The following is a 24,619-nucleotide window of genomic DNA, read 5'->3' on the forward strand; positions in this document are numbered from 1 at the left end:
TGCAGGGACGGGGCCCCCAGCTATCCCCATCCCTGGCAGCCCTGGTGTCCTCTGAACCCTCAGCCAGGTTGTTTACCAATATGGAAGGAGGCAGCACTCCACAGGCTCTGGATGTGAGGGAAGAATCCTGGCTCCCTGGGAGTCTGGCAGGAGATTGTGGAGAGCAGGACCCAGGCGGGCAATGCCAGCAGGATAAAGAGACACCGTGACGCAGAACCGCCAGCACAGCCCAGAGCCTCTCCCAGCCTCTGCCTGGGTGGATCATGTGCTTTTACACTAACCGTATGACAGAGCACGGTTTGTAAGGGACACCAGGCAAGGGATCCAGCTCCTCGCTGCATGCCTGCGATAATCAGCTCCAACAGGCTCCCGCCCCCGCCTGGCATGGCTCACTTGCCACCTCCCGTCAAGATCCACCCCGTGCTGTACAAGCGATAACGCATTTACAGACAGCCGGGACTCTCCAGCCAGAAGGAAAATTTCACCTAATTAAATAAAAACAAAGCAGAAAACCAAAGCCTTCAACTAGTGCCAAAAAGAAGAAGAGCAACTTGATCTTTTATGGAACTTTAGAGACAGGAATGCCAACGATTTTTTTTTTCCTTAATACATCTTTTAAAACAATCTTCTGAGTCCCTAATTAGAACTCTTTAAAAATCAATAAGAAAACTATACACAAACCAAGAGAAAAATGGATAAAGGAAATGAACAATCATTGCACAAAAAATAAGATGCTAATAAACAAAGAGATTGAAAAACCTCACTTGTCCTTAAACAGAGGCAAATGAAAATACCATTTTTTTAAAACAATATGATCGGCAAAAGTTAAGAAGGTGGGTAATCCAGAAGTTGGCATGGGTGTGAGGAAACTGGGCCCTCCTCCCCTCCTAGTGGGGGTATAAATTGGTACAACCTCCCTGGGGCCATCTGGCAATGAACACATACCCAGTACCATCTATTATGAGTTCACCTCTGGACCCAGCAGCTTCATCCCCAGGAATCTCTCCTTAGGAACCTAGACAGAGGCACGCAAAAGGTCGTGTTGTTTTGTTTTCTTTATAGCATTATTTTTGTAAAAGCTCAAAACTTAAAAAGAACTTAAACATCTCCCACAAGGGAGATGGGAAGATGATGTGCACAGCATATCTATATAAGCACCAAGAAAGAAGCCTTTAAAAAGAACCCAGATGCCAGGAGGTCCTGACATGGGAAAACATCGACAATACAGACAGAGAGGAGAAAGGACGTTGCAGAACAGTATGTGGAGCATAAGCCCAGGCTGTTTGTCTCCATAGATGTGCCTTTTAATGGATATGTACCTGTATTAACATTTGTATCTTAGAGCCTACACTCGGAGAAGAAAGAATCAAGAGAGGCCCTTTTAAGATATGCATGTATTTTCTACTGGTATCTTTTCTTCAATACAAATTCCTTAAAATGTCACTACGGGAAATGTACTTGGGGCGTGTATGAGCGCATCCAAGATGAGTGGGGGGAGGAGCTAAACAGCGCTGCTCATAAATCAACACACACACACACACACACACACACACACAGAGCTCCTTTAACCTTAAGAAACCAAGCCAAATGGAAAAGGTCACCCTATTCATCAAATCACAAAGAGAGAGAGAGAGAGATGAACATTCCTTAAAACTTGGTAAATGGAAGCCGTTTGGGAGAAGAGTATTTGACATGGTAATGGAACCAACAGTCCCCAGTACTGGCTCAGACTAAAAAGGGAGAAGTGAGACTGCAGGAACCCCAGGATGGCTGCCTCTTAATGGGTTATTGTGGGCAATGACCCAGGCACTATGTCCCCTTTCAGAACACAGCACAGTCTACAAGGGCACTTGTGAACCGCCCTGGCCACAAAGGGCTCCCCTCCCTCCCGCCCAGCCCCACTCCCACAAGAGGCCCACAGCACCTTGGTGGCTGCAGTGGGGTGGGAGTGCCAGGGACCCTAATGAAGGGATACACATGTGATTCGTCCCCTGTGGGAAACGCAGCACGTCTCTCCAAGTCTGTGAGCCTGAAATCATAGCCTGCTCTGGACTCCTGTTTCCATGCTACCGGGTCTTCCAGGTGGCACCAGGCCACGATTCCTGCTGGAAGACACAAGAGCTCATTCAAGGGCGCCTGGAGCAGGAACGCCAGCCTGGAGCCCGGGGCTGATGGGGCGGCGTCTGGTCGCCAAGGTTTGAGGGTTGTCCTCGAAACCCAAGTGCGTGGAAGGTCATCCTGGAAGAGGGATTGGAAACAAGATGTTTTTAACATTGAGAAAGGGAGTCAGACACTCTCTCCAGTTCGACAAGAGGACAAAGGAATCAGTGATGCTGGGAATGGGGGCAGGGCTCCCCGGGGCTCTCTCTGGGGGGGGGGAGGGGAGATGAGCTACTTGTGGATCTGAGCAGGGGTCCCCAGGTGTGTTTACTTCGTGAAGTGCACAGAGCGCCCCACTTAACATCTGTGCACTTTCAGTACATGTGTTAGGTTCCTATACAAAGTTTACTTAATGAAATAATCAAAGAACACATGTCCCAGGGACACTGCTGGCTTACAAGCACTGACTCCCTCGTCCTTCCATCCACAGCCTGAGCCACGAGCAAACCCCCTGGTCAGCGTCACATATGTCCAGTAGCTCACGGTGCAACAGTCTGGCGGGGGACAGGCAGTGTGAGGAGGTGAGAATGGCATGTTCAGGGTTTATTTTTAATTGGTTGGCTCATCTTCTCCTAAGACTCAAAACAGCCCTACCCCTTTTCTCGAATGCCCCAAATGGCACCAGCCACGCCCTGATAAACCCCAAGCACGCAGACTGCTCCACCCTGGCGCGGGGCTCTGTGGTCACAGCTCCTGAAGCTGGCTGAAGAATCAGACCCGGGGCTGCTTTTGGAAGGGTCGGTGTGGCTACTCTGTTTCTGGGTCTGAACCACAGGTGGGGATTCCCTTCTAGAAGCCAGCTGCATCTCGGGTTACCATGGAGCTGGCTCCCAGAATGCTCCCGGGGTTATTCTGGGCTACCAGGGATCTTGGGGGGAGGTCTTCACTGAACTTTTCCATGGGGCTAGTTTGGAGGTTCCCTCTTCTTTTGTTCAATAAAACGTTTTTTGGGTTTTGTTGGTTTTTTTTTGGGGGGGGGGGTTGTTGTTGTTAGGCAAAAAGAAAATGTCAAGTTCACAGCAAACTGGAGAGAGCAAAGCGATCCGTATTATACCCGGGGAACCCACAGATTGGGCAATTCAGCTCTGACTTCTGTCTGAAGCCCAGTGAAATGTCAGATTCTGGCTCTCCCTCTCCCCCCTGCCTTAAAGTTCCCACTGCCCAGATGTTGATGGCGAAAAGGCTCAACTCCAGGACAGGAAGGCTGATCTTCAGCTCCCCCGCGCGGTTTCCACCACCTCCAGATGAGATAGTACATGGGAAAGGAGGGGACAGGCAGCAAGGGCTACCCAACCAAGGGGAGCTCATGACCTAAGAGCACGTGACCTAAGGGCATCCCCATGGGCACCACTCACCTTCCCAGCCACTTCTGCTCCTCAGCACGACCGAGGCCAGCACTTCCCGAGAAAGACCAGGTTGGTGAACACCACATCCATTGGTATTCAGCATGGTAATCCACCCCCATCCCCAAGGGACACTTTACAAGACCCCCAATGGACACCTGAGACCAAGGATAGCGCCAAGCCCCCTACACAAGCACCACAAACAATACCACAGCAGATCTGACAATCTTGACCGCCACTCAGTGATGTACACAGTGCAAATGCTGACGCTCAGAGGAAGATACTCAAGAAAAGTACTCTGGACTCCCAACTGAGGGCACCTGGGGAGAGCAAGTGCAGAGAGGGGCTTTTTCTGAAGTTCCCCAACTGTCTTAAAGGCCAGAGTCTCAAGAAGATCTGATTGTCGTGAGCCCCTCCCCTGTCGCCTCCCTCACAGAAGAGAGACTAGTGCTGACATCGCACCCAGAGCCCAGAGGAACTCTGACCCAGGCTGTCATCTGCTTCTTGGGACAGTTCATCTCCCCTCTGGCCACCCCTCTGTCTCCCCTATGAAGTCGGTACCTAAGCTTCCGCATCTCCCTGGCTACGGGGTGCTCACTTATCCCTCCTGCGCTGGCCCCCAGGACGCAGAGAACAAACCGACTGCCTCTTCTACTGCTTCTACAGCCAGCTCTTCCAGCCAACTCAGTGATCAAACCTCCAGGAAGGAAGAGAAAGTTCTTTCTCTGCTACAGTGCGCTGGACAAACGCATGATTCATGTCCCCCAGGCAGGATGGAGCAGGACAGCGTGAGATTACATCACGCTACTCACCATTCAAAACCTATGAACTGTTCATTTCTGGAATTTTCCATTTGCTACTTTCAGGACCTCAGTTGACTGTGGGGTAAATGAAACCACAGAAAGTGAAACTGTGGATGGGTGGGGGGAGGGGGGGTGCTGCCCACAGGTACATTCCTGTCAAACACCTGCCTGTCTCCTTTCCTTGGGGCAGCTTCTGTTTTCCCAAAAGACAAACAGCTTCTGTTCAGACTTCCGCCCAGAGCAACTCAATCTCCAGACACCTCTCCCACCCCAGTAAAAATCCCACGGAAAGGTCGCCCAAAGCTCACGGGGGAGGTGACGAGGTGTGGAGGGAGCACCTCAGACAGCTCTCCCTGCTCAAGAACCACAGACCCAGAGCTCAGCAGCTAGTGGGGATCCAAAGATCACAGAGGAAAGCCTTAAGGGGTAGGAGCCAGCCAAAGGCCTTTTTAAAAGAAATCTTTGTTCAGGGGGAGAGGGTGCTGGCACCCCCCAGCCTGGGCCCCACGCTCCTGTAGGACTTCCCAGCCTCATATGCAACCAGAATGGCAGGAGGATGTGAGACAGGAGGCAGGATGTCAGGCATTGCAACAGCCAATCAGTCACCCCAACTCCTGCTACAGACTCCCCTGGGGGCTACCAAGTCCAAGGAGAAAAGGGGATAAGATATCGTAAAACATCACACCCTGAAACAGACCCCAGTCCCTCCAAGCCCCCTCTGCGAACACACTTCCGAGAGGCTGGGAGGCCCTGCTAACAGTACACGATTCCAGAAAAAAACGCATCCTTACCCAAGTCCCCCTGTGAATCAGGCACTGTCCCCAGGGGTGCTTGAAGGACAACCGTAAGAAAGCACGGAAACGTGGAGAAGACACAACGTTCCCCAGAATGACCCTACAAACAAATGAGAGCAGAACTGCTCCCGCGAAGCACACCAGGTGCATTCATCTTTGGGCAAGCCAACTGACACAGAAGAGGATTTTTAGATATCAAAACTAATTAGTAACTTCAGAACCGCAACGGAGAGATTAGCATTGAAACACTCAGTGAATTTCCAGCCTCGGCCGCCAAGAACCAGGGTTTGTTTTCTTTCCACTATTTTCATCCAGTTTTCTAAGTTTCAAAATTCCCAGGGGTTCCCATCTTGAAAGAGAGAGAAATTACTTGGAATTCCTAACCTCTAGCAACTTTGGAGTATAGAAGGAAGGCGAGCTAAGTGGACTAATTAAAATCAATAGTGAGGGAACATATTTAAGGACAAAAAAAGGGGGGGGCATTATTACTTTTCAAATTAAAAACATCTATGGCCCCACCTGCAACACTACAGCTACACAACCAGACTATGGCATCATAATGCTAAGGATGCCGGTGACAGGCCAGCACTCAAAGTGGTGCCTACTTCTATGGAGGGCCCACGGTGTGCCAGGGCCTGCTGGTGCTTGGGGTGTGTTATTTAATCCACGCTGCATCCCTACTGAGTAGCTGTCATGCCCATTTACAGACGAAGACGTGAAGTTCAAGATGTCAAAACAATCAAGGAGAACTAGAAAGCAAATCAAGATCTAACTAGCTCCCCAAAGCACTCTTTTCTCTCAACCACGACTGTGACCTCAAAACAAGGAAGAGCACATCGCTACAGTTGCTTACGGTCCTCTCAACACCCCCTAGAGTCATAATTCCAGTGTCATGGAGACAGTAGAGCTTCTGATGCACATATCCTAACTTAATTACACATCTGGAGCGCTGGGTGAGGAGACCTTTCAAATGCAAAGCTGGACCACACTGGCCACCACACTTGCTGCTAAAATGCCTGAGCCGGCCCTCTCCTCGACAATGACATTGGGTCCGTGGAACAACGAGTTACATTTAATGTGTGCCCCCTGTCTATCATGTGCACTCACTCAACTAGCTGATTCATGCATTCATACAGGAAAAACACCTCGTCACTCAAGGTCACAGGGAATAGCAGGTAGGAGAACGAGGAAAAGCCACGGTGATCAGCAGAGAGGAATGAGCACTAAGTCACTGTAACAGAAGAGCTGGAGGGTGTAAATGCCAGGGAATGGGCTAGGAAGTAAGACATAAGGAGCTGCTAAGAGGAAGGAACCTACTGCAGGCAAAAGCATGGTTCAGTGCTTCCTGGAATGATTGTCAACCAGGTCGGTTTTGCAGGCTGGGTGAAATGTAGACCCAGATTCCAAATGAAGCATTGAGATAAATGGAAGCACCACAGCAAACGATCGTAAAGAGGGCTGAGAGGCTGGGGGAAGGCTCTCAGAGTCAGGCTGTGGAATCTGAGCTCGCAGAGTAAGAAATCAACACCATCGGTTCTGAGCAGGGGGAGATGAAAGCTCAGGTAGGTTAGCCCAGCCGCCCTATGCACACAGAGAGACACGGAAAGGGAGACGCGGGGAAAGCAGGACTTGAAGCTACTAGAAATTTCTAAGCATCTATTTTGGAATCAAAGAGTTAGGCCTTCCTTTAATAATTCCAACATATATTCCTCCTCTAACAAGAAATATTATGGAAGCCTGGTTGAACTTAAACAAATATATTTAGTCTCTCTGACTATTTGCTGAAGGCAGAGACGACTCAAGTCGTCAATCTTTGGCTTTGGAAAACAGCAGATGGTATTTCTGGCAAGAGATCCGCTGTCCTAGTTATATGTTTTGCTCAGACTAATACTGTACTTTGTTTGCATTTCTTCAGCACCATCGGAGCAAAGGGCAGGCAATCCCAAAACATAACAAGCAATATGGGGAGCTGCTACTCCGGGCTTCGAAAATTTTAGCATTTAGATAATCCAGATGTAAATACAAAAAGAGGAGATTATATTCTTCAGTCTCCTACGTGGACAATTTTCTAAAAAATTTTTAATCTCTGTATTAGGACATGTCAATATTAAAAACTATCCTTCCCGTGCAAATGGACAATCTGTGAGGTCTGAGCACTCTATTAAAAATTCTAACCGGTTCCCTTCAAATCTTTAAAACCAGAAAACAAGAGGGGGAGGAAAAAAAAAAAAGAGTGGAATCAGATGGTAATATGTGACTATGTATGGGAAGCTGGAAAATTCTTGATCGTGGTTCCAGATTTCTGGGGAAAAAGTTATTCTTAACCTATAATGTCTCAGCTTCCTATATATAGGACACCTCTAAAAAACTAAAATTGAGCAACTAATTAACTTTGCAACAAATTAACTTTGTCATCCAGTTTAAATTTTTCGAGGTGTCCTATATTTAGGATGCTGGGACATAATGGGTTAAGACAAATTAAACAAGCTTTTTCAAAAACCTGACCTACCTCTCTGATATGCTCCTTTCTGGAGAATAATAAAAGTAGTAGTAATAGTAATAAATAATAAAGCAACTGCAGGAGGTGAAGCGACCACAGCCTTTTCTGCACAGAGTGGGCATCTGTAACCCTCTGTAAGCAAATCACTAACTGAGCAAGTAGCATTTGCATGAGAGGGCACCAAAGCCACCTGTGAGACCCCAGGGATAACCCTGAAGGTGGGAGGCCCATTCATTTCTTCTTCCAGATTCCACTTGACACCTTTCCATATAAACCTCCGGAAGGGAAGAATCCCTGTCCATTCTGCTGAAACCAAGTTGTCAATTATGCAAGTGATAAGTCACCCAAGGACTCTTCTCCTGTACGTTTTTCCCTTGGCCTTCTTCACAGTCTGGTGAACAGCAGCCAACCAGTACGGCCCTTCCACAGAGAGGGGGTCCTCCGAGGCCCTGCCTGTGAGGACTGCTCCCAGCCCAGTGGCCCTCGCCCCACCCACCGCCCCGTTTGGAGGCATTTGATCGCACGAAACAAATGGGCCCGTCTCAGCAGAAAAGGGGCTTCCTAGGAAACACAGCCAAGATAAGGAAATGAACTCATCCAGAAAGTTCCAGGAAGAAAAAAAAAAGGTAGAGGAGCCACAGATAGCAACTGGGGAAAGGATGGACATTGGGACAGTCTCCAGTCCAATCCATGAGCACCAAGAAGCCAGGACCCAGGGCCCTGATCTCAGAGGGGTGGAGAAAGCAGGAGAAACACAAAGGAGGGAGGATCTGGCACTGTCCCCATCTGGAGGAAAGGGCAGGAAAGAGAAGGGTCAATTAAAAGAAATAAGAGCAGAGCACATGTTATTTTCATAACCGAAGTTGTAAGAGCCTGCTCTAATCTCCACAGTGGTAATAACTGCCGTAAAAACATGTTTGAAAAAATAAGGTCTCAGTGGAAATTCAAGTCCAAGCTGGAAAACCTTCAAGGAAAACAAGGCAGCGCTTCTTCCTCGCGCAGCACAGTTTCCTGCAGAAACATCATGAATAAGAACGGATTCATTTCTTAAAAAGGCAAAACAAAGGCCTCGATTCTCTTAAATATGCTTATTAATATTTAGCCAGCTAAACATGGGCCTTTCCCAGTTGCTGTCTGCCAGCCCATAAATATTCAGCAGGCGTAAACACAGGCGCGCACGTGCACACACACACAGAAAATATTCATCCTTTCTCCCACAAGTCTGGGACACCCATGGCATTGTCCCCAAATCTCAAAACCCACACTTGCAGTGACAGCATTTAAAATTATGGTCTTTGGCCACAACAAATGCCTTGGAGAAAGGCTCTCTCCCCTACAAATTCTAAATTCTTTTTTTACTTTCCAACTCTTGAGGATGGTCCAAGGGCCAAAGGAGAAAGCCACCCTGTTCCATGAACCCTGGAGTCAGGGTGGTTGAGGTTTTTCTTTGGCCATGACCCCCCACTCCAAGTGACAACCCAACCTGTGTCTGATGCGCATTCCCAGGCCTCTGGGTTCACAGTCAAATGGATTCTCTAAAGAATGTAGGCATCTGGGCTGGGGTTGTGGCTCAGAGGTAGAGCGCTTGCCTAGCATGCGTGAGGCACTGGGTTCGAGCCTCGGCACCACATAAAATAAAAAAATTATTGTGTCCTCCTGTAACTTAAAAATAAATATTTAAAAAAATAAATAAATAAGAATATAGGAATCTACCCTGTCTGTTCACCCATTTTGCCTGGTTTTCTAGCCAAGCATTCTTCACAACTGATCAACAATGAGCCCTACTGGATGTCCACATGCCAGGTGCCTCTACAAACCTCTAGTATCTATACAAGCTTTAACCAAAGGATTCATTAGCTCCATTTCACAAAAGCAACTGCTCAGCAAGGTTAAACAGTCTGTCCTAGGTCACATGGAGTAAACTGAGGATCTGGGATTTACACCGGGGCACAGTCGGCCTAAACTGCATTTGCTCTTCGCTGGATTCTTTCATCTGCCACAAAAACAAAACCCTGGGAAAACCCATGTCTAGCTCCTGCAGACCTAGAAGGCTGTGCTGCAGCCTATAAGATTCTCTTGCAGGTTTCCCAGAAAAGAAAATTTATGAGGATTTTATAAAACTCACTGGTCTGCAGATGCTGCAAAGTGACTTCCAGTTTTAAAAAACTAACAAGAGTCTCCCCAGAGTCAATTATTAGGGCTGATGCAGATCATAAAACAGACCATAAAACCATTTCTGTTATATTAGTCCTGTGTTTTCTTTTTTTCAGAGTGCTGTCTGAGGGGAGACTGCAGCAGAAACTTCTTCCCAAGCCAGGGGCCATCCACTCCCAGGAAGGCCTGGGGACAGGTGTCCTCGGCCTCTCCCCTACCTTGCCCGATCAGCTCTCAGGTTTCCACCAAGGAAACATGATTAACTGGACTCCCCTACCACCGGGTGATCGCAGATGGATCCTGGAGCTGCTTCTAATTTACTTAAGTGATTGAAATCTCCCCTCTCCCCAGTTACTCAATCCTGCAATACAGCCAACAGACATAATTGCAAAGCAGGTAAGCCAGTCTCACCAATCTGCCGAATTGGTGCCAGCAAACGTTGCAAATTACAGGGTATAAATTTAGCAGGGTGGGTCTTGACACACATTCCTGCAAATTACATGTTCCCGCGCTCGTAGAAAGTGCATTAATTACTTCAGGTGCATGTACAACTTCCCCCTTGCTAGGGGCTTTCTGGAGAGCATCAAGTGACTCAGGTCTACAAAGATTAAAGCATAAATAGATAATGACTGCCGAGTAGGTGGGTCTTTTCCAGAGCTCTTGCAATTGGAATTTTTTAACTTTCTCCCTGTAGACTGAGAGTCGCTGAGGTCCCATGTGAGGGGATGAGGAGCCTGAACAACTTAAGTGGGAAAAGGAACAGAGCAAAAGATAGAAGACCCGTATGGCTGAAAACCTCGACCAGGGCAGTGGCCACAATGGGAGGGAGCTACTTCGTCCCTCCTGAACTACAAGTTCTGCTTTCCTTGCAAGAAGGGAAATGGCTGCCAGATGGAGCAGGGCAAATGCAGCCAGAAGTGAAGTCTGGATCCACAAGCTTGAGCCCCTTAGGAGATTTCACCCCAAGTAATGATAACTGAGTGCTGTCCATGTGCCAGGTGCTGAGCAAAGTACCCACAACCAGCATCTTCATAGGATTCCTCACGACACCAGCCAAGAAAAGGAAGAACCAGTGCTAGGTTTGCAAAAGAGGCTCAGACAAACAAAGGCTCAGAGCTAAATAACTCACCCAAGATCATATAACCAGAGAGATGAGGAGCTAGGTCTGTCTGATTGGAGAACCCACCCTCTTAATCATGAGGGGCTACAGCATCCCACAAGGGGCAGCCAGCAGAGGTGCCTCACAAGGGTCTGGAGAGGAGAAAACACCACCACACAGGCACTCAACACCTCCTACCTCCTTCATCCTTGGCACAGCTGAGGGTTGTCACCAAGGTTGTCCCATTAACTTGGGGGACAATGCATCCCAGGTCTCTGGGTTCACAGTCAAATGGATTCTCTAAAGAATGTAGGCTTCTGGGCTGGGTTCGTGGCTCAGAGGTAGAGCGCTTGCCATCTCATGCCTTCAATGGCCTCCATGAGAAAACCAAGGCTGAGAAATGTCACAATCTGCTGGCCAGAGAGTAGCAGAGCAAAAGGTAACCCCATCTATATATGCCTCCTAAATTCATGGCTTTTGCCCCAAATCTGTGAGTTAACTGTAATTCTCACAACTGTGGATCCTGTACAACTTAAGGGGGGAAAGGATTAAATAAACCAAATCGCTAAAGCAAGACCGGAATATCCAATAGTGCCATCTCCAGGGTCCCTGGGCTTGCACTTCCAGTGGGACGGGGAGAGAGCCGGCCATTTTCTGGTCTCGTCTAGAGAGCGAGAAATGGCTATAATATAATGAATAGCTATAATATAATGGGATGAGAATCAGGGCTCCTACCCTTGCTAGCCAAAGGGAAGCCACATGATCTAAGCTGAGTGGATAGGATGCTCCATCCCAGGAGTGTGACTCTGTGGAACAGGGACAAAGACATTGAGAACATTCCATTCCTCCCAAGAAGCAGGACGCGGCAAGACTCTTTTCCCTTTAAGACCGACTCAACATTCTTTCTTGCTCTCTGACACTGTCAGTTTAGAAAGCCCCCAGGCATCCTGACTGTAGGAGCTTAGACTTCAGCAGGATATCAAGGCTGAGAGGACAGAAAATATGGACAAAAAGCAACACGTCACGTCACAACACCACATCTGTGGGCATTCCAGACCTCAAGAGAAAAGGGGCATTCGAAGAGGACCCGGGGGCGGGGGCTCCCAGAAGCAGCACGTGCTCACTCTGCTAGGAGAAGCTACCTGGACCAGCCAGGTGGCCTGAGGTTATGTGTGGCCTTCATATCTGATTGGTAGAGCATTTCCTCTCCACAATCATAACTCGGTGGATTAATTATACTTGGAATTCTGAAGCACTCAAGGTCATGCCCTCAATCCTGGCTTCAGGAAATTGCTCATTCTCTGCCTTAATTGGAAATGTATATGGTTTTACCCAACAAAAATGTGACAGTAACCTAATAGCACATCCAGGATCACTATGTACCCGAAAGCCAATGAATAAAGTTGGCACCGTTGCAGAGGAAATGGCTGTTCTTAAATAATCAATGTGTAAGGTGCCTGTGAACTTCTGTGACATAAATACCACTCCATAATTTAGGTGGACCCGCTCTGATTCTTTTCTACTGGAGACTGGGAAGCACTCGGGTAGGAGTGTTGCTGGGGTCCTGGCCACAGCTGGGCATCCAAGATAAGATTCATTTGAAAGACACTCATCTGATTTCTTACCTCCCAGCACCTCGCCTGTGCTCAGTACCTTAGAGCCAGGTGACATTCCAGTGGACCCTTTCCAGTTGGAGATCTGGAGGTGTTAATGGAGACCCAATGGCACCCAAGGAGGCTGCTAAGACGAGCCAGAAAAAGCACCTGGAGGAGATGACATTGACTGAGGGTACCAGTGGAGACCTCTGAACCATCTCCTGTGCTCCTCACCCGGCAGGGCAGCAACAGGAACAGCACAGCACACCAGCGCCACACTAGTTGTTGAAGTCACAATAAGGACGCACGGGAAGGAGTGAGAACCTACACAATGCAGTGAGCTCTCCGGCTCCCGCCCTGCCAGAGCCAATGCCAGGCAGCCATCACTGCTCCAAGCCATTCAACTCCAAGGGCACAAATGCACGTGGAGCTTCTGAGAACCACAAGCCTAAACCAGGAATAGCTACGAACATGCCATCCACAGCGACGCCTATAACAACCCAAACCTGGAAACAACATAAATGCCCCAAATTAGGGAGTGGTTAGATAAATTATGAAACACCTACTGGACTGAATTCAATACAGCCATTAAAACTGGCTTCGAAGAGATGGTGAAGCAACCCCTCTGGGAGACGCGCTGTGTGGTCTGGGAAAATGAATTAGTATCAGAATAGAGCTCCGGATTGGGAGTCAACTTAAAAACCAACTGTTTTCACAATACAGACTGCAGAAAATAAAGCCAATAAAAAAGTTCACCAACCAAGAGGCTGGGGCAGGGCTGGGGATATAGCCCAGTTGGTAGAGTGCTTGCTTAGTACACCTAAGACCCTGGGTTCAATCCCCTGCACAACAACAACAACAAAAAGAGGTCGGGGTAAAGAAGACCAAGGAAAAACTAAAATGGGCAGAGATCAATGAATAGGAAAACGTTCACCATGTGGAAAATGGAAAAAAGGAATTAAAAACTATGTACAAAAAAAAATACTATATACACATAAATACCCAGGACATGACTGAAAGGCCAACATGCCAAAATTTTTCCGAGTGGTAGGATTACTGGTGATTTTAATTTTCTTCTTTCTGTTTAAATATATTTCCTAAACAAATAACAATCAGAATACCAAGGCATCACAGACATCCACAATTAGATCATTGGTCAAAACTGGCAATGCTTTTTGGGGAAAACACTGCCTCCTAATTATTAAATTAGAAGATACTACTGGATAAAGAAACTGCCCAGGGATGCACACATGGAACCTGTTTTTAGAAGAATTCCTCCACAGAATCTTGAGGTGTCACTGGTGATTTGAAAATATAATAGGTATTTTTATAAATCAAGAAAACAGACTTATTCCTCACCACTCAGACTTGGAACATGACCACCTTCGGCTTAGAGTCATTTTTCGCTCCAAGCTCTCTTTCCAACTGTCACCTGCCTTTCCAGGTTGTTTTCTGCAGGAGGAAGAGCCACTGAACAGCTAGCGCACACAGCCCTCCGGGCCTGGGTAAACCAGTCGTACCACTTCAAAGGCTAACATTCCCTTGAGAGAATGGGATCATTCACATCCCACCTTACCAGGTCCTTCCGCTTCCTGGGGCTCTGATTCAGTCCCCGCTCTGCAGGCTCCGTCCCCCATCCACTCTGCCAAGGCCACAACCTTCAAGGATCATTAAAGCTGCTTCCTCCACAAAGCTCCCCGGATCCAGCCCCCTGAGGGACTCTCTCCCTCCCCCATGACTGTATTCCCTTGAGTCTTAGGACATGCATCTGGTTCAAGGCTAGGCACAGGTAACCAACCCCAAGTCTGTACTCCACATGGCCAGGGGCCCTTGGCCATATCCTGCCATTAATGGCTCTTGGACAATGCCAAGCACATGGCTTTGCACACAGTAGGTGCCCAATCCATGTTTCATGATTGAATAAAAGCTGGGCGCTCCCTAAATGCAGAGGCCCGGTCGGCTTCATTTTTATCCCAGATCAGAGCTTCCCATAGTGTCGGGTACCAAGTTGGTCCCATTAACCGCCTGCTGAATGAATGACGGCAGTGGAGGCCCACATGAACAAATGCATCTGCCCGAACTACTCTCTCAGGGCTCATACCGATGATCAAATTTCTAAGCGGAGGTGACCAGGCCAAAGGATAATTCATCTCCCTAAAGATGCTAAGTGTCAGCTGAATTGCCGTATTTAATAGGGCCTGACGTGGATAGGCCATTCTGAACAAAAGCAATAACTGCTCCAGTAATGAGTCCACTTTAAATGGCTATTACTACGACGACACTGAGCCCGAAGATTCCTGGAGCCATTGGACCAAGGCCCCAATTAGAAGACTGCAGCCTTTACAAACCACAGGCCCCTCGACTCACATCTCTGACCTCCCTGGATTCACAGAGGGTATTTTCCAAAGGAATCCAGGATGATCCTCTTCAGAGTTCATTCTAGGATTGTGGGTTTTTTTTTTTTTTTTTTTTTTGGTTTTGGGTTTTCTGAATGTGCCTGCTTGGCAGGCCTGGCATCATTTCCACGCAGCTGAGCACACAAGCCTGATAAAGAGGGGATCTCCCGTGGCTGAAAGAAGACAGGCAGGAAGGCCTCGGAGAATCAATCGCGTATCAAACGTGCGTATTCTAGTTCTTAGGTACATCCCGTGCGCCCTGGGTGTTTGCAAGCATCAAGATGGAGGAAGAGGGAAAAGGCTGTTATCTGCCATGATAGATTGTAACCTCCAACAGACAAAACAAACCAATGAAAAAGCAGACGCGTATTGAAACTAGGTAGCAAAGGAATAACTGGGCTCTGAGGTCTTCCACAAGGAGATGGAATACACCTCAAGGTTACCTCCAGGTTAGAGGAAGACGAGGAGCAAAGACAGCTGCTCGGGCAGTTCCACGTGAATGTACTGCGTGACCTCCCTCCTCCAGCGAACACTAATCCTGCTCCTTGGGTGGGGGTCACCTGGCTGAGTCTACTCCCTTGGAGAGAAGACCTTCAAATCTGAAAAGGCAGCATGGGTCTACACCCTTCCCCATGGTGTCCTCTCTGCTATGACATCTCAGAGGATGAACAACGAGAGGACAGTGGTCAACACTTGCGGTCTAGAGTCAGACAGACCCGAACTAAGTCCTGACCCCCACCAGTCCAGGGTATGAGTCTTGAGCAAGGGACATAACCTGTTTGAGCCTCAGTTTCACGATCTATAAAAGAGGAATAAGAAAAGTTTCCACCTAATCATAAAAATAGCAACCGTTTTTGGAGGACATATGAGGGGCCGTTCTGCATACCAAGAGCTGTGCGTGTATCACCCTATTTGCCATTGTGGGTCACCCTAGGAAGCAAAGACACCAAGATCCTCATTGGATAGATGGAGGAACGGGGCGCTGGTATTCCTGAAGGCACATGGGGCAAGGACATGCGTCAGACTTGCCCAAGTTCAACAGCATGTGGGTGGCTGTGCTGAGACGCTGGGAGTGTTGGAATGAGACCATGAACTTTGCAAGGGGGCAGGCACTTTTCACCAGAAACGGTTAACCACTATTGTTTTGGTCACTGTTGTTTATATTTGCTGCTTGTCCCTGGCCCTTTCAATCAGGTGGGGAAGGTCATCAAGTCTTGACCCGAGGAAGAGACCTGCACCTGACTCTGAAACATGGTGGACTCTCACTGCTGTCATGAAAACCAGCCAATGGCAGATTTCCTTCCTCGTTACCAAGGGGAACCTGGGGCCCTGCTGAAGGACAGACCGGTTGAAGAACACTTCTGCTCCTATAACCCTCCGCTTCGATCCCCAACTAACCAGAGGTCTTCTGTCCCTGAGATGGGCCCCTTTTTACCAGCACTAAATTCATAAAGGGAGAGAGAACTTAAAATCCTGAAGTCCACATGGGTCTTTTTTTAGCACAGGAAATGATCCTGTTGGGAGAAGCAAATATTATGTACCAAATTAGCTAAGGAGGTACAGTGTTCTTTCAAACGCTGAGCAAAACTTGGTGGGGCGGTGGGGGGCAGGCCAGTCCTGGCAAAACTTAGTGGAGGGGCAGGGAGAACCCAGCCGTGGCCATGAAATGGCCTCTCAGACACTAGCAGGGAGCAGTAGGTCAGAAGCCACTCAGACCTCCCCAGAAACGAATCCTCTCCCTGCTAAAAATGCACCACACCTCAGGACAACCCAGGACTTTTTTGGTACCTCTCTCCCCAATCCTGATGCCCTTCAGGTCCTTTACTCCAATAAAAGTTCTCTTTTCTCTGCATCTCTGGCCAGGGCTGCATAGTCAGGGCACAATTAATGGATCCCATTTGGCTGATTCAAGGGCAGCAGGGAAACACCAGGTACTCTTTCCCTTTCATTTCCTGTATATGTTTCCTAACTTTCTATTATCCTGTGCCTCAAATTTTACTTTGAGCGGAAAAGCTATATACCAGGTTGTCCAAACAACAGACAGCTAGAAATTTTATATGTTTTTACTCTAAAATGCTAAGAAAACAGCATCTTGGCCTGAGAAATAAACTTACGGGGGGCCTCCTTTCTAGCTGGGCCATGAGGTGGGCCAAGCACCGAGTTCTGCATGCACAGCCGGGGTGCCGCCCCGACCACCCCGACCCCAACAGAAGACGCTTACAAGAAGGCAGTCACTGCCAGCACCTTTTCTTAACCCCAGAATTTGCTCCGTCTTTTAAAAACATACCCAACCTCTTGGTAGTACAGTGGTACAGACGTCAGAAGACCCCATTTCTCTAATCAATCACTAATAAATAGGGTGATCTTGTACTTACCTCTTAAGCTCTGGGAAACAATTTTTCCACAGAAAAACCTACCAAAGTATGGATTATCGATTCAGCATGATGGGTACATGTCCAGCAACTTTTTAAAAATATGGCCTGGAATCGCTCTAAATATGTGGCTAGGAATAGATTAGAATAAATCAGAATGTATTAGACACAGGAAGAGTAGGTTTTGATTCAACTTTATATATATGTTCTCATTTGCAATGTAAATGTGAATTTTTAACAGCTCTATTGAGATAAAATTCACATACAATTCACCCATTTAAAGTACACAACTCAGTGGCTTTCAGCATATTCATAGAGTTGTGCAACCATCACCACAATCCATTTTAGAACATGTCATCACCCCCAGAGAGGAACCCCACGCCTATCAGTAGTCACTCTCCATTTCCTCCACATCACACCCGGCCACGGGCAACCCCAGTCCCCTGTCTCTCTCCATGGATTTGCCAGGGCTGGATGTTTCCCTGAATGGCATCACCTTGTATAACTGACTTCTTTCACTGAGCATGATGTTTTCAAGGTTCGCCCACATTGCAAGTAGGTGCCAATACCGTGTCCCTTTGTATGGCGGAACAACACCACTGTACGGGTGCACCACAGAGCATGTATTCACCCTTTCATCCACGGGTGGACGTTTTCGGTGCTGCTCTGACCCATTTTTGTACAAACTTATATGAATGGGCTTCTTTCTATGAGTCACTATCAACAAAGTTGAAAGCCCGTGAGCTACAGGGTTAAGGACAAATAGTTACACCATTCCCTGATATTTTAAAGCCAATTCATGCCTTTCATGTTGGAAAAGGGAATAAAGACCATCAAACCAAGGTTGCATTCCTTTTTGTGCAGCTACCTGCGAATCTCTGTGGCCAAAACTGCTTCACTGTCATTGTGAAGCACAGGTCGTGTCTGGAATATGCATCTTCATCATCCAACAGACTGAGACAAGGGGTGCTTCGATGCTAATGAGAAAAGTTGTTGAACTCTTAGGACGACCTGGTCACATGGGTAAATGTCCTTCTTTAAGCCAACTCCCACTCCAAAGAATTCTTGCATCACAAGTTTGCAGACAAAGGCGCTCACAGAACCATATAGCCAGAGGCCTCCGCTGCCCCCCCCACACACACACACACGCAAACTATTCAATTTATGAACTGCTCCATACGGAATGTGACTCCTACAATTGCTGCTACTAAAGAGCTGATGTCAAATGAGAGGCACCGGTCAAAAGCAGTTCTCTCCAGCTGCAAACCTTCATTAATGATTTAGTTATTAACAGCCATCTAACCAAAGCGGCATGAGAGGGTCAGGTCTGCAGGGGTCTGTGACATGGTGAACATCTCCAGGACACCCCCTTTGCCACCTCAACAGCAGAGACCTCCGTGATCTGGAAGAATCTGCCAACGTCAAGGGAAGGAAACGACAAATTTGCAAAATCTAAGGAATAAATATAATTCCTACATACCTCAAATTTATGGCCCTCACAAAGCCTACTAAATATGATAAACCATTATAGGTTTTTCCTGTCTTCCCTGCCTTGGCCACAATTAATTTCGCCGTGTTCGACTGTAATTCGGAATGTAATATACGGAGGTGGGAGATTTACAGCCCTCATGGCTTTGCTGTGAATAAGCTTCTGCAGTTTGGGGCCCCGGAGGTAAAAGAAGCAATAACGACAGGCCTCATTTTGGGGGAACCATTTGTGTGCCTTTTCTGTTTTGCATCATTAAGCAAGACAAAAGTGCCAGAAGGAAACCATGACAGCACCAGGCTCAAGTCGCTCAAAATCCGAATGCCAAGCGGGTTCTGTAATTGAGATGCATGGCGGCTCCCGCCCGCATCCTCCAAGAGCACACTCTGCAACTAAAAGCTGTGAATTACCAAAGAACAACAGAAATTGCTCTGTTTTATTTGTACAATAACCTCCAAGGTCTCTGAAAAAAACAGCAAAATTCAGTTAGAAAGTTCCACGAAGGCTTTCCGAACACTCCACGCAGAAGGGTAATGAAAACTACCATTTACAGAAGGTCCGCTACGTGGGGGTCTGCGTTTGTCCTTTATCATGACACTGAGTGGGTAGAACGGAACTCCCCAAAAGGCATGTTCCAGGCCTAACCTCCAATATCTCTGGACGTGATCTTGCTTGGAAAGAGGGTCTTTGGAGAGCTAGTCTAGTTCAGAAGAGGTCACACTGGATCTGGGTGAGTCCTAATGCAATGGCTGGTATCCTAATAAGAAGGAACTGGACACTGACATAGGGAAGAAGCCACGGGAACATGGAGATTTCGAGTCGGTCACTGCTCAGCAAGGAATGAATGCCAAGGGGTGCCAGCAGCCACCAGAAGCCAGGAGAGGGGCCTGGAACAGATTCTCTCCCTCAGAGCCTCCAGAAGAAACAACCCCAGGCACCTTGATTTTGACCTGTGTCCTCTAGAACTCTGAGAGAATAAACTTCCTGTTATTTTAGGCGGCCAGCTGGTAAGAATTTGTTATGGCAAACTAATAAAACTATGAATAGACCCCTTGACAACACACAGGTGTCCTTATCCTCATCTCTCCCTCCCACCCGCTTTATAGATGGGAAAACTAAGGCTCAAGAAGATTAACTAAGTGATTCGATGTCATATAGAGATCAAGTGCAAGAACTAGAATCCAGGCCCAGGCTGTCTAATTCCAAAGCCCGTGCCCTCACCACCAGCTAGCCAGCACTGAATTCTGCCACTGTGTCTGTGGAAGAGGTTTCCCCTGAGAAGGTTTTTAAGGAGATGACCCCTATGAAATGCAGAGACTCTGGCAGTAAAACCCTGGAACCTGCCATGACTGGTATTTGACCCCCCTCCAAGACAAGTGGCATGAACACTGGCTAAGCAGACGGCCACACTATAGAGCATGCAACCCTCTGAAATCAGACCAAAATCCAGAATAGATTTTAAATAGCTCATTCACTCAACTTGACCAGCATCTGCTGAGTGCTGAGAAAGTGTGAGGCTGACTTGGTGTGAGACAAGAGATCATCCCTGGCTTTGAGGGGCTCCAGGATTCATCTTGTCACCAAGTCAATGGGCCCAACACTACTCAAGCCTGACCTTTCGCTCAGATTCAATGAGCTTATCACCAATAGGGGAGCCCTGTGTTACCTATGGCAGAGAAACTTTCATCTCACATCTACCTGCACCACCTCCCACCTCCCAGGTTAGGCCAGGCCACATAAGTAGTTCCAATCAGTAGAATGTAGGAAAAGATGACATCATCAACAGGGTGAAGAACAGAAGAACAGCACATGGCAGCTACTCCGATCTCTTCCCCTGTTGTGATCACATTCCAGGCAGCAGATCCTTCAACAGCAGGGTCAAAGCAATTACGAGAAGTAGAATCCCCTCCTCACTCCTGCCATTCAACCTGCAGGGCCTTCATGAAAGTGAAAATTAAACTTCTATGTGTCAAACCAACAAACTATGAGGGAAATTTGTTATTGCAGCCAAGACCTATGCTATCCTGACTAATACATGATCTAACACACATCTTTACACGTGCCTATCACTATAACAGTGGAATTCCAAGATAGTTCTAGGTAATTCTTTGACCCTGAACATCAAAAATATTCTGGTGAAGAATTTACAATATATTATACAAATTCTGTTCAAATGATTTATTTGCCTCTATACCAAAGGGACACTTTAAAAAATGAAATGAATTATCATTCTGATAGCCCATTTAAGGCAATACATAGAAAGTGTTTCCAGAATTGAGCCTCTTCCTAGAGCTAAACAAGTGCCCTCCGGCAACACCCAGAATGTCTCTATGAGGGAGAGAGACTGTCTCATCTCTGTGATCTCTTGCCTGTGAGGACCTGGATCGTCCTAGAGCTGACAAATGTTTAATATATGAATGTAAAGTCAAAACACTCAAGGGTCAATAATTCAAGCCACAAATGCAAGGAAATCCCACAGAGAGAGGTAGGGTGTGGGAAGAATCAAGTAAAACAGTGACGTTCAAAAGACGTGGCCTAGCTTAGAGAGTACAGGGGAGGGCAGGCTGGCCCCCATCCAAGTCACCCCACCCCATTCCCACCCAACCAAAGCAGCCCAGATTACCTGGCTCAAACATTCAGCTTTGATGTAAAGATTTCCTTAAAGGAAAAAAAAAAAAAACTTGGTTCTGATAATGGCTTGGATGGGTGGGTCTCTGCTCTCCCTTGCTGTGTGCCCCTGGACAAATCAGTTCACTTCTCAGAGATCTGGATTCCTGTCTATAAATCAGGGCAATAAGAGCACTTCACAGGCCTGGCCTGAGGATTAACTTCAACAATTATGCAAAAGCCCCTGATGCACCCTAAACAATCCACAGCTGTCTTTTCTCTTCCTTGCAAACAAAAATACTGGCCAAGAAAGTCTGCTGTACATGAGCTAAAGATGTTTACTTGACAGTTAGTAATGTGAGGTCTCTTTGTAAAATGGTTGATGAGAACCCAAAATCTCTAGGTAAACCAGCATGTCAAGCTGTTTTCCCCAAGATGGAGTGATCCAACAGCAAGCATTTAACGAGCACTAAGAAGACGGCAGATTTCTCCTCAAGCAGAAAAAAAATGAGCAAACTGTTCCTCTTCTTTCCTTAGCCAACAATACAAATAGAGACAATAACCAAAAAACCTGGAGGACCATCTCACAATGCCTAAACGCCAAGCATCTCGAGACGGCCACAATGATTGGCACGAAGGAACACTCCCTCCACTTCATCGTCAAGGTTAAGGGCACCTTCCAAGGTCATTAGGAATATGTCCCTCACTGTGGGAAGTTTGCAAATACTTCATATACATCATCGCCTGTGCTTTCTAGAATAATCCTCAGGCAGGGCAGTGATGGCCAGGCCTTTCAGTGTGGGCTTCCTCTGGTCCTTTCAAAGAACTCCTCTCTTCCCAGTCATGGGGTCTGGTGAGTGTGCCACGTCCCTTTTCCCCCTGTGCTGGCTTCCTAGGGCTGTCATAGCAAATGACTACAGACAGGCCAACTGAAAATAGCAGTCGCTTATCCTCTCACTCTTCTGGAAGACAGAAGTCTAAGACCAAGGTGTTGGCAGGGCTGGTTCCTCCTGGGGGCTCTGAAGGAGAGAGACCATCCCATGTCTCTCTCCTCCTCTCTAGAAGATGTCCTTGGTTGTCGGGAACTGCCACATAGGAGATGAGCCTGTACCCTTAGCTTTGAGCGATGGAGGTGTGGAACTGGCTTCTGCTGTGTGCGAAAGCAGGTGGATCCCACCTCCACTTGGCAGGGGAATGAAGCTCTGGGAGTGGGTGTCACCCAATGAGACTGGGCTACACCTCCCTGAAACCCAATCCCTTGACTCATTTGGGTTGAACTTTCCCAAATGTCTTCCCCTCAATAAATAGGATGGTTTCAGGCATGTTCGCTCTCTCTTTCCAATGGACCCATAAGGTCGAGAGCCATCCCTGATTCCTGCAAGCAAAAGGTATTTCTGGGTGTTGCGTGCTTCTTTTGCTGTTTTCTTAGTTATTGAGGTAGCCAGCTCTTGTGAACCCAGCTCAGGTGCCAGCCTGGCTAGCTGATGACACTTGGTGGCTGACGGTCATACGCTATCACTCTGGTCCCTGCCTCCATCTCCACTCTGCCTTCTCCTCTGAGCTTCCCTTCTTCTTAAAGGCCATTTGTCATTGACTTTGGGGCCCACCTGGACGATCCAGGATGATCTCCTATCAAGATCCTCAACTTAATTGCACTTTTTCCACATGAGGTCATATTCACAGGCTCTGGATGGACACACCTTTAGGGAGAGCCATCATTCAACCCAGCACAGGCTCCACAGAGGGTCAAGCATTGCATGAGATGCTCTGAGAGGCCAATGTACCTCCAGTGGGTGACCCTCAACCAGCCTCAAGCCCAAGCAGGTCAATGCACTTTGTTCTGTGGATACAGGGAGAAAGCAGGAACTAGCTCCATCCAAAAGAAATACAGTGCAAGCCCCTATTTCCTTAAATGCTTCTAATCGTCACATTATAAGAAAAGTAAAAAGAAAGAGGTAAAATTAATTTTTGTGACATATTTAACCCAATCTACCCAATACAGAACAGCTATGGTTCTTGTCTTCGAAGTACTTACAAAAGAGGTAAAGAAATAAGGTCCAAAGAGGTGAAATATGCAAGCAAGTTCCCAGGACTAATTCAAAGGCAGCAACCAGAAATGGCACCAGGTTGTACCAGAGTAATGGCCTTGAGAGAGGAACAGAATAGTCAGGGGTGCCACGTGAAGGAGTCAAGCTGTCTTCAGGCTGCATCGTGGACAGGAAGTGGGGAAGGAGGATGACAGATCCCAGGGCAGGTGGCAACTACCCACACATGTCCTCAGATGAATGTGTCACAGGTGCCCCTCTGGACATATCCAGCATGGCTTGGAAAGTAGCAGGTACCTTTGTGAAAATTAACAAAAAGTGCCTGTTACAGGTTGAAACGTGACTCCAACAACCAAATGCTGGAGTCCTAAGCCTCAGTACCTCAGTGTGTCACTATCGATGAGATAAGATCCTTATATAGTTCATCAGATGAAAATGAGGTCATCAGGGATCAAAAGGGGGAACAGGACACAGACAGGTCAGACACAGGGGAGAACATCAGAAGATGAAGGCAAGACCAAAGGATGCTTCCACGACCCAGGGAAGGCCAGAGGCTGCCTGGAGTCACCCAGAAGCTACCGAGAGGCAGGGAGCAGATTCTCCCTCACGGTCCCCAGCAGGTACCAATCTTGATCCCACGCCCCCAGAACTGAAGGACAACAAACTTCCGTTGTTGAAGCCACCAGGGATCTTGGAACACATCCCCATTCCCCTCAGATAAGGAAAGAGATTCCCCCAGGTGACATCTACAGCAGCTCCAAGAAACTGCCCACAGGAGCTGTCTGCAGCCTGGGCCTCAGTGTGGACATGGCTCGGCCCTGCATGTGGCTAAGCACTGCAGCCCAGGACAGCCACAAGACACAACAGGCAGCTCGCGCTCCGAGCCCCATGAGGCTTATTTAGTGGGAGAACCATGAGTAGAAAAATGCAGCTTTCTAACCTGAAAGGAAGACCCCCACACACACCCGCCACACATGCTGCTGTGTCACAGCCTGGGCTGAGCAGGCCTGTAATAGCCAGGACAGTGCCAGCTCCGCGGGAGCGGCCAAGCACCCTGGGACGTCCAACCTGCGAGGGGGTTGTTGGAAGTAACAGTGGTTTTGGTGGACTGCAAGCAAAGAGAGGACCCCTGGAGTTAACATCCATCCCCAAAGAGAGGGGTGGGGGTCCCAGCAACGGGACCATCTAAATGAACATCAGAAACACGTACCCTTAAAACATGAGGATCTGAAAACAAACCTTCTCAACCATCAGGATCTGTGATC

The 24,619-nt window shown here is 47.7% G+C and overlaps 1 protein-coding gene across 3 annotated transcripts in view; it reads right to left on the reverse strand.

Annotated features, from left to right (window-relative positions):
- Ldlrad3 (low density lipoprotein receptor class A domain containing 3) overlaps positions 1-24,619 on the reverse strand; it is a 227,692-nt gene that overhangs the window by 172,867 nt on the left and 30,206 nt on the right. The gene's annotated exons all lie outside the window — the stretch shown is intronic.

The sequence above is a fragment of the Marmota flaviventris genome, chromosome 9, assembly GCF_047511675.1.
Source record: "Marmota flaviventris isolate mMarFla1 chromosome 9, mMarFla1.hap1, whole genome shotgun sequence".
Lineage (NCBI taxonomy): Eukaryota > Metazoa > Chordata > Mammalia > Rodentia > Sciuridae > Marmota > Marmota flaviventris.